This window comes from Hyaena hyaena, unplaced genomic scaffold (genome assembly GCF_003009895.1).
Source record: "Hyaena hyaena isolate Hyena2069 unplaced genomic scaffold, ASM300989v1 scaffold_1228, whole genome shotgun sequence".
Classification (NCBI taxonomy): domain Eukaryota; kingdom Metazoa; phylum Chordata; class Mammalia; order Carnivora; family Hyaenidae; genus Hyaena; species Hyaena hyaena.
The window spans coordinates 393,729-404,747 of NW_024081854.1; positions in this window are offsets into that span (position 1 = coordinate 393,729).

Genomic DNA, 11,019 nt, shown 5'->3' on the forward strand with positions numbered 1-11,019 from the left:
TTTTATAATTTTCAGAGTAAACATTTTTCATCTTCTTGGTTAAGTTTATTCCTAAGTATTTTATTGTTTTTGATGCTACTGTAAATGGTATTATTTTTTCCAGATAATTTGTTGTATATAAATGCTACTTATTTCTGTATGTTAACTTTGTATCTCACAACTTTACTGATTTAATTGACTAGGCCTAACAGTTTTTGGTATAGTATTTAGGATTTTCTCTATATAAAATTATGTCATCTGCAAATAGATATTTTTATGTCTTCCTTTTTGATTCTGATGCTTTTTATCTCTGTTTCTTGCCTGATAGATCTGAGAAGGACTTCCAGTACTATATTGAAGGCAAGTGGTGAGAAGTGGGCACCCTTGTCTTGTTCCGGATCTTAGAAAAAAAAGTTTGTTCAAAACTTTATATCATTAAATATGATATGTTGGCTTGACATATATAGCCTTTGTTATGTTAAGTTCCTTCTGTTCATAATTGTTTTTATTATGAATGAGTGTTGGATTTTGTCAAATACTTTTTCTATTACATTGAGATAGCTTGTTTTTTATCTTTTTATTAATTCAATGTATTATATTAATTCATATATATTGAACAATCCTTTCATCTCAGGTATAAATACCACTTGATCATGGTGAATGATTCTTTTAATGTGCTGAATTAAGTTTGCTAGTATTTTCAGAACTGCATATATTCATCAGAGGTATTGACCTTTCTTTCTGGTAGCATCCTTTTCTTGCTTTGATGTTAGGATAATGCTGGCCTCACAAAATGAATTTGGGAGTTTTATCTTCTTTTTGAGTTCTTAGAAGTGTTTGTGAAGGATTTGTCTTAATCCTTCTTTAAATGTTCAGCAAAAATTAATCAGTGAAGCCATTTAGTCCCAGGTTTTCTTTGTTGGAAGATTTTTTATTACAGATTGAATCTCCTTTCTAGTAATTGGTCTATTTGGACCTACCTCTTAATTCAGTTTTAGTAAATTGTATGTTCCTAAGAACTTTTCCATCTCATCTGGGATATCCAATTTACTGGAGTGTAGTTGCTTATAGTAGTCTCTTCTAATCCTTTATGTTTCTGTGGTATCAGTTGTAATGTTCCGTATTTCATTCATAATTTTATTGATGTGCTTCCTCTTTTCTTCTTTAGTCCAGGTACAGGTTTCTCAATTTTGTTGCCTTTTTAAAGAACCAGTTCTATGTTTGGTTAATTTTTTTGTTTGTTTTCTTGTTATCTGTTTTATTCATTTCTGCTCTAATCTTTTTTATCCCCTCCATCTACTAACCTTTGGTTCACTGTATTCTTTTTCTAGTTCCTTAAGGAGTAGAGTTAGGTTGTTTATTTCAGATCTTTCTGCTTTATAATGTAGATGTTTATTATTATGAATCTCCCTTTGGCTTTAGCTGCATCTTATAGATTTTATGAGTTTTTCCATTTTTGCTGTCTCAATACACTTCTTTAATTTTTCCTTTAATTTCTTCCTTGACACCTTGGTTGTTTAGCAGAGTGCTTTGTGTTCATGAATTTCCCAGTTCCCTCTGGTTCTTTTTAGGTTCATACTGTTGTGGTGAGAGTTGATACTTCATATAATCTCAGTCTTCTTGAATTTACTGACTTGTTTCATGGCCTAACAAATGCTTTGTCCTAGAAAATGTTTCATGTGCACTTTAGAAGACTACGTATTCTGCTTTTGTCAAATACAATGTTCTGTATATATCTGTTAGGTCCAATTAGTCATTTGTGGTGTTCAAATCTATTTTTTTTGAATGTCTGGAAGATCATTCTGTTGTAGAGAGTGAAAATATTAGAGTTCCCAACTATTGTATTACTGTTTAGATCTCCTTTTAGTTTTATTAATTTTTGCTTTATATATGTAGGTGCTCTAATGTTGGGCATAAAATTATTTCTAATTGTTAAATCTTAATGTATTGACCCCTTTGTCATAATATAATGACCTTCTTTGTTTCTTTTTACCATTTTTAACTTAAAGTCTATTACGTCTAATTTAAGTATAGCTACCTGTATCTTTTTAAAATATTTTTAATGTTTTGTTTATTTCTGAGAGAGAGAGAGACAGCGTGAACAGGGGAGAGTCAGAGAGAGAGAGGCAGACACAACATCCGAAACAGGCTCCAGGCTCCGAGCTAGCTGTCAGCCCAGAGCTGATGCAGGACTCAAACCCACAAACCGTGAGATCGTGACCTGAGCCGAAGTCGGACGCTTAACCAACTGAGCCACCCAGGCGCCCCTCTACCTGTATTTTTTATCATTAACTTGAAATATATGTTTGATCCCTTCACTCTGTTTGTTTGTGTCTCTAAAGCTTAGCTGAGTCTCTGATAGGTAGCAGATTGGTGGATGTTGTTTTGTGTCCATTTAGCCATTCTGTGTCTTTTGGATAATTTAGTGCATTTCTTACTTTATGTTTGAAGTAATGGATATTTAAGGACTTATTATTGGTATTCTTCTCATTGTTTTCTGATTGTTCATAGATCTGTTGTTCCTTATTCCTTGTCTTTTTATTGTGTTTTAATGTCTGTTGGTATCATTATCCTTTGGCTTCTTTATCTAATTACTACAGATTTGTCCATGTGGTTCCCATGAGACTTACATAAAATATCTTAAACTTATAGTACTCTATTTTATTTTCTTAAAATTTTTTTAATATTTATTTTTGAGAGACAGACAGAGAATGAGCCTGAGGAGAGAGCAGAGAGAGGGAGACAAAGATTTGGAAGCAGGCTCCCGTCTCTGAGCTGTCATCACAGAGCCCATGTGGGGCTTAAACCCATGAACCCATGAGATCATGACCTGAGCCAAAGTCAGACACTTACCCAACTAAGCCACTGAGGTGTCCCTGTAACACTCTACTTTAAAGTAATAACTAAATTTAATAGAACTCTTAAGCTTTATACTTCTCCTCACATTTTAAGTTATTGATGTCACCGCTTACAACTTTAGTTTGTGTAACTAATAACAGATTATTATAGTTATGGGTATTTTTACATTTGTTTTTTAACTTTAAAATAGAATTCTAAAAAATTATGTACCACTGTTACCATATTATAGAATCTAACTTTGACTACATATTTACCATTACTAGTAACATTTATGTTACCTTATTTCTTTATGATTGGCCACCTTTTATTTCTATCCAATGAACTCCCTTTAGCATATCCTATAAGACTGGTCTAGTGGTAATGAATTTTCTCAGCTTTTGTTTGGGAAAGTATGTTTCCTTTGTTTTTCAGAGAATAAGTTTCATCAGGTGTATTTTTTTTGTTTGCGATTTCTTTCTTTTTAATATTTTAGATATGTCAGCCCATTGTCCCCTGGCCTAAAGTTTCTCTTAAGAAATCTGATTGTCTTATGGGGGTTCCCTTGCATATAACTTCTCTTCTTCTGCTGCTCCTAAAAATTCTATCTTTGAATTTTAACAATTTAATAATGTTAAGGATCAATTTATTTGGGGTCCTTTGGGTCTCTTGGATCTGGATGTCTATTTTTTGCCCTGGTCTGAGGAGTTTTCACCCATTATTGCTTTAAAGATATTTTGCATCCTTTACTATTCTTCTTCTCCTTTTATAATGTGCATAATGTGAACATTGTTTCTTTTCGCTTGTCTCATAAACACTATAGACTTTCCTCAGTCTCTAGTTGTCATTTGCTCCTCTGACTGGATAGTATCAAATGTCCCATCTTCCATTTTGCTGACTCATTATTCTACATGGCTGAGGATGCTTTTGAAATTCTCTATTGAACTCTTCAGTTGTAGTATTTTTCAGCTTTCGATTTTGTAATTTTCTTTGTGGTATCCACTTGTTGAAATTCTGTTTGCCGAGCTTCATTCAGTTGTCTGTGTGTTCTTGTAGTTCACTAAACTTGTTTAAAAGGATTAATCTGAATGCTTGGGTGACTCATAGATCTTTACTTCTCTAGGGTCAGTTGCAGCCTTCTTAATTTCCCTTGCTGATGTCGTATTCACTTGATTTTTTTATAAACCTTGATTCCTCATGTTGGAACCTGTGCATAGGATTCTCTTTCAGACCCTGCAGGTTTATTTTGGCAGGCAGTTCATCATCAGTCAGCCTAGTTTGTATTATTGGACATGTCTACTGGTAATGTCATTGGGCAGGCTGGGCCAGCTATTAAAACCTATTTTTACATGAGGCAACTGTTCAAGGTGAAAGGTAAGCATGGGGGGAGAGAGAAGGCCACTTGTAAAACTGGCTGAGAACAGTTGGATAGGACTGCTAACTTAGATCTCTGTCCAACTGAAGCAGGAGGATTAGTTCCATAGTTCACTGGATTCTCTGGTTCAGCTTACTAGATGATCAGGGCTTAGTAGCATACTGATGGAAAGTTGGAGCTATGAATTAGTTTTCCTTCCCTGACAGTGCAGCATGATGAGTGCTAGGGCCTGTACAGCTAGCTCATCGTTTGAAGACCTGAATCAGGCAAGAGTGTGCACTGAATATCCTGGTTAGGTGAGGCCACCACTTTTGCTCTGCAGACAAGAAAAGCAATGGGTTCTATTCTCTGTTCAAGTGCCAACGTAAACAGGAATCTTGGATGGGTTCAGAGCTTCCCCTGTGCTCTGGTAAAGTTTTCTGGTCAGGCAGGCTAAGGCCATTTCCATAGTGTATTTCTGCCTGAGTAGAGTATAAACTGTCTCAAGGTCAGGAAGGCTTATTGTTTTTGGTCTTGACTCAAGCTAGCCTGTGCCTCAAGTTCCCTTGAAGAATAGGGCCATTGCTTTGTTGAGGAGGCCATCAGACATGCCTCCCCCACCTTTCAGCTTAAACATTGCTGAGTTATGCAGCAGCTTCCAGGTGTTCCCTTCAGCTCTCCTTGTCAGATGAGGCTCAGAGCTATGTTCCCAGCTCATTGGGTTAAGATTCCACTCTCCTGGGGTGCCTGGGCAGCTCAGTTGGTTGAGTGTCTGACTTTGGCTCAGGTCATGATCTCGTGGTCTGTGGGTTCGAGCCCTGCATCGGGCTCTGTGCTGACAGCTAGCTCAGAGGCTGGAGCCTGTTTCAGATGTTGGGTCTCCCTCTCTCTCTGACCCTCCCCTGCTCACACTGTCTTTCTCTCTCTCTCAGAAATAAATAAAACAGTAAAAAAAAAAAAAAAGACAAACAAACAAACAAAAAAAAAACCACTCCACTCTCCTGCCTGGGTAGGACTTTTCAGAGCCTACTTCAGACAACTCCCAAATTTCCCTTAATAGGCTTTCTGGCTAGGAATTGCTAGGTGCTACACTCATGAAGTGAATGTCTAAATTAACCCCACTCACTGAAGGTGAAAGAGAAACCTTGCATCCCAGGTAATGGTTGCTCTGGGAACAGACAGTTCTGTCCACCCGGTGCTGAGTTATACAGTTTTCAGGTGTTCTTATAGTCTTTCCTGTAAAATGAAGCTGGGATCCATGGTCCACAGTGAGTGAGGCTATGTCTCAGTTTCTCTGCCTTGACAGACTACATTTCAGGAGCAGCCAAACCAGGCAGAACTGTACCCTGTCAAATTCCCTGGTCAGACTGTGTCATCAATGTGGTTCCACAGGTGTGCAAAACCACTGGTTGGGACTCCTACTTGGGCTTTGAAGGTAGGAATTTGGTCTGCCAAGATCCAAGTGAAGATTATTGGTAGCCCTTTCCCACTCTCCATCACAATCTGATTCCCAGTGGTTGAGCCCACAGGTTTTTATGTATGTCCATGGGATTAGATCAGAGTAGGGGCTTCCATAAAGTGATACATGATGCTGAAGTAGGGCTACATGTCACCCTTGGCTCTTATTGTTAATAGAGGAATATTAAGATTAGAGGAAACCTATGTGGTGCTGCACACAGAGGAAAAGTCCCCCAGAGCAAAGCCAATGCCAGCCTGGGGGAGGGGCAATATGGATAACATGAGTTTTTCCTATTACCCTTCCAATGCAGCCTGTGTTGGTCTCTGTAGTACAGGGGTTTGCTTCAACCTCATATCCATGTTCTAGGATTCTCTCAGTTGTGCCTTGTCCATGAATAGTTATTGTGAGGAGGAGTGTGTTTAAGAATGACCTATGTCATCATCTTAGTGACATCATTCTCCATGACTTCCTCATATGGTTGTTCATGTTAATGAAGTTTATTTTTTTTAGTTTATTCACTTTTGAGAGAGAAGGGGGTGAGAGAGGGAGACACAGAATCCAAAGCAGGTTTTCAGCTATCAGCACAGACCCCAGAGTGGGGCTGAGACTCACAAGCCATGAGATCATGACCTGAGCCAAAGTCAGATGCTTAACTGACTGAGCCACCCAGGTACCCCTGTAATGAAATTTAAAAGTGCTTTCATTATATTAGGAAATATTTCAAATACATTGAATGTTGTCATAAATAATGAAAATAATTATGCCAACCCAGCTTAGTCTCCATATTACATGGCATACCATGCATTTTCAATGAGTGTGAGTTCGTATATGCGAGGAATTGCACTATGTGATAGAAACACAGCAGTGAATGGGTCTCCGTTCAAACAACAGACATCTTCACTGAGCCAAGTAGCTGAAATAGAATGATTTTTCAAAGATTCACTGACTTTTTATTTTGTCTCCTTTGTATTCACAGATGTTATAACTAAGTGTAAATATATTTAACTGTTTTTTACTCACATACCAAACTCTACAGACAGGGATTCAGGTTGTTTTATTTATTTTTTTCTTTCCACAGTTTAAATGGAATCCTAGAATTAACTCATTTAGAAATCATATTAGAAGTATTACCAGATATTATTGATTTGAATGAAAAAAATAACTTAGTGGCTTATTTATACAATATCACAAAATGAAGGATATCTTTTAGAAATGAAAATAGTTGCAGATTTAATTAAGATATTAAATTGTAGAAATAAGTCATAATCAAAATTTAATCAAAGATTAAATTATACTGTACTGTAATATTTATTTCATTTTAAATTGTATAGTGCACATCTGTTTAGGGGAAAAATAGGTATCATGTCACTTGTAATTTGTATTTAATGTAACCTCTTTCAATCTCCTTATTAGTCACTGTAGCATTTTTTTAAGGAGGATTTTTGGGCTAATTCACGCCTAGTGTATTAAAATGTTTTACATTATCAACTGTTCTTTTTATCACTAGCTTATAAGATAATTTTTCAAAGCCTTATTAAATTTCTCATCATGTTATGCAACTTGTCAGTGCTAGCCTCATTGCATCTTAGAAGATGTAAAATATTACTTATTGCAACGGAGGTCTGTAAAGAATATGCATTTGAGAGCTAGGACCTGGCTGTTTGATGCTGTTACCATTACACGTCTGGGATGAAGAAGAAAACATAGTGTAAGGGAAAAAGTGTTTCATAGGGAAACTCCGATAGTCTGTTAGCTGTATGTTTCTGGAGAAATCAGTAAACCTCTCTCAGCTATAGTTTTCACATTGATAAAAGACTAATGGTCATTATGGATCTTTTAAATTTTCCTTTTTCTGAGTAGTACAAGATATCAGAGGAATTTTGAAGTTACTTTTACTTCCTTTGTATTTTGGCATTAAAGAAAATAATTATTTTTCCATAATTTTCTACCATTAGTAGACTTGAGACCAAATGCCTACACAATCATGTCCTTGAGTAAATTAGGATATTTGAGTATATATTTTAAAACTTTAGTATTCAGGATGGAAATGTTAAGTTTGGATTGATAGAACTCATAAGAATAATGATGAAAATACGACAAGAAGTTTGAAAATTATATATCCAAAGATAGATCAACTTTTAAATATTTTGATAATTGACAGTTGCTGTGAATATTTAGTTGACTGTTCATTCTAAAATACTTGCTACATATTGTGCTGTGCAATAATTGAACTGCTTTTCTTAAAGCAAATCTATTTCTGCCTCTATTCCTAAAATTCAAACATTTTCTGAGGATATTTTGTACTATTTTAAGTGATAGTGACTAACCTTATATATATATATATATATCAGAGGGAAAAAGGTATGTGTGGGAAGAGTCATTTCAGATTATTTTTGAAACTAAAGTACCAAAGATGTATCATCTTCATGAATAGCTCCCAGTACTGTTAAAGATATCTTCTATATTTATTTTCTCCATGGAATTATTGTAAATAAATATATTTGAGGCCTTTAGTAACAAAGCCTACTTTTTTTTTTTAAAGTTTTTTCTCATGTATTTTTTTTTTTACAAATAGTTTATTGTCAAATTAGTTTCCACATAACACTCAGTGCTCATCCCCACAAGTGTCCTCCTCCATGCCCATCCCCCCCTCCCCCCCACATCCATCAGTCCTCAGTTTTTGTCAGCATTCAAGAGTCTCTCATGGTTTGCCTCTCCCTTTCCCCCACCATTTCCGCCCTTCTTCTCCCCCTTGTTCCTCCATCAAGTTCCTCCTAATCCTCCTATACGTGCAAACATATGGTAGCTGTCCTTCTCTGCCTGACTTATTTCGCTCAGCATAACACCCTCAAGGTCCATCCATGTTGCTACACATGGCCAGATTTCATTGTTTCTCATTGCCATGTAGTATTCCATGGTATAGATAAACCACATCTTCTTGATCCATTCATCTGTTGATGGACACTTAGGCTCTTTCCATGTTTTAGCTATTGTGGAGAGTGCTGCTATGAACATTGGGGTACATGTGCTCCTATGCCTCAGCATTTCTGTATCCCTTGGGTAAATTCCTAGCAGTGCTATTGCTGGGTCATAAGGGAGTTCTATTGTTAGTTTCCTGAGGAACCTCCACACTGTTTTCCAGAGGGGCTGTACCAGTTTACATTCCCACCAACAGTGTAGGAGGGTGCCCGTTTCTCCACATCCTCGCCAGCATCTAGAGTTCTCTGATTTGCTCATTTTAGCCACTCTGACTGGCGTGAGGTGGTATCTCAGTGTGGTTTTGATTTGTATTTCCCTGATGAGGAGGGATGCTGAGCATCGTTTCATGTGTCTGTTGGCCATCTGGATGTCCTCTTTGGAGAAGTGTCTGTTCATGTCTTCTGCCCATTTCTTCACTGGGTTGTTTGTTTTTCGGGCGTGTAGTTTGGTGAGTTCCTTATAGATTCTGGATATTAACCCTTTATCTGATATGTCATTTGCAACTATCTTTTCCCATTCCGTTGGTTGCCTATTAATTTTCTGGGTTGTTTCCTTGGCTGTGCAGAAGCTTTTAATCTAGATGAGGTCCCAACAGTTTATTTTTGCTCTTGATTCCCTTGCTTTTGGGGATGTGTCAAGTAAGAAGTTGCTGCGGTGGAGGTCAAGGAGGCTGTTTCCTGCTTTCTCCTCTAGGGTTTTGATAGTTTCCTGTCTCACGTTCAGGTCCTTTATCCACTTTGAGTTGATTTTTGTGCATGGTGTGAGAAAATGATCTAGTTTCATTCTTTTGCATGTTGCTGTCCAATTCTCCCAACACCATCTGTTAAAAAGGCTGTCTTTTTTCCATTGGATATTCTTTCCTGCTTTAACAAAGCCTACTTTTTGATCATAGTTTCCTTTATGCTAAAATATATGGCATTTTAAATGCTTCTTTTTTTTAAGTCACACTTTTTATATTTGTAAGAGTAACTCTATTTCTGGGTTATTTGTGCCTGTTATGAGAAGATCCTTAAATTATAGTGTCAGTCTCACAACTTTCAGAAATAAATCATATTAAATAACATCCATTAGTATGAGACAGCATCTAATAAAATGGGCTGAAAACCTAGAAATGTAAAAATCAGATTAATATTGCATGTAAACCTGAAAATATATTCCTATTAAAATTCTAAATCCTGTATTCCTGTTCTGTTCATTTGTTTTTTCTCACCTCTTCTTTCTCACCTGTGATTAGGAATCCCTTAACTTTTTGAAAATATGTAAATTTTTATGAATAAAATGTAATGTACACCTACTGTCTCTTTGAAATGTATGATTAACACATTGTATTACATTCACAGTGTAATGCTCTAAAAGTAGCTGAATGGTTTGCACCCTCATTTTTACACAGAAAACATAGACATTTTCAGTCTTTGTACATGATCTTATTAATGATTAAAGCTAATGTTTACAAATAAAAATGTTGGTGCTAATTCTAAAACCATTTTCTAAGATGAGATTATATATCTGCATTGTTATACCCAGATCTCAGTATCCTCACCGACCAGAGACCACCAGGGAGACCGAGTCACGCATGTAAAGGCAAAGGGCTTTATTACGGGCTCGAACTTGGGCTCACAGACTTCACCAGTGCCGTGGATCCGTGCTGAAAGCCCCGAACAAGGGCAGAGTAGGGTTTTTATGGGGTTTGAGATAGGGAGTTACAGAAGTTGTGACATGGGAACAGTGATCCAATCATAATTATTCAACATCATTGACAGCAGGTTTGACCATACACATTGTCTAGAGTATGCATTACTTTTGGCGGGATCCAATTACAACGTTTAGAGTACCTTTAAATTCAACCAATCACAGAACGAGCCTAGGGTCTTGTTTGGCAACTAACGGGTTAACTTTAACATTAGGTAACAGGGTCCTATCTATAGTTTCTATCTCCAGGCCTCTCCCTTAGTAATGTGGAGGGTGGTCGCTGGCCTTTCCTGATTGGGTGTTGCAAGGGTGGTTTCTCCTGCCTTGGGCAATGTGAAACTGCATGATAGTTTCAGGAAAGCTGAAATTTAGGCCTTCTAGTTTAGAGGGGAAATTTAAAGCCTGTCATGGAGTCAGTTTGGTTTAGACGTTTAGACTTGTGTCCTTACAGCATACCAGAAAAAGATAATTAAAATGTTTAAATAATATTTGAGGATGGAAACAAATAGACATTGCATATTTAAACCAATATAGAAAATTAGTAAAGCAGAAATACTAGAAGTATATTTTGTACGACAAAGTCTGTAAAAACACAGAAGAGACTATCTCCCTTCTGATTATAATTATATATACTGAATGTTAAGGTAGATTATGTGGGAAGAAGAACAAAAAAAGCCCATGAAACTGAAGAACCAAACCAGCACCATGACAGGCTTCAGAAGGC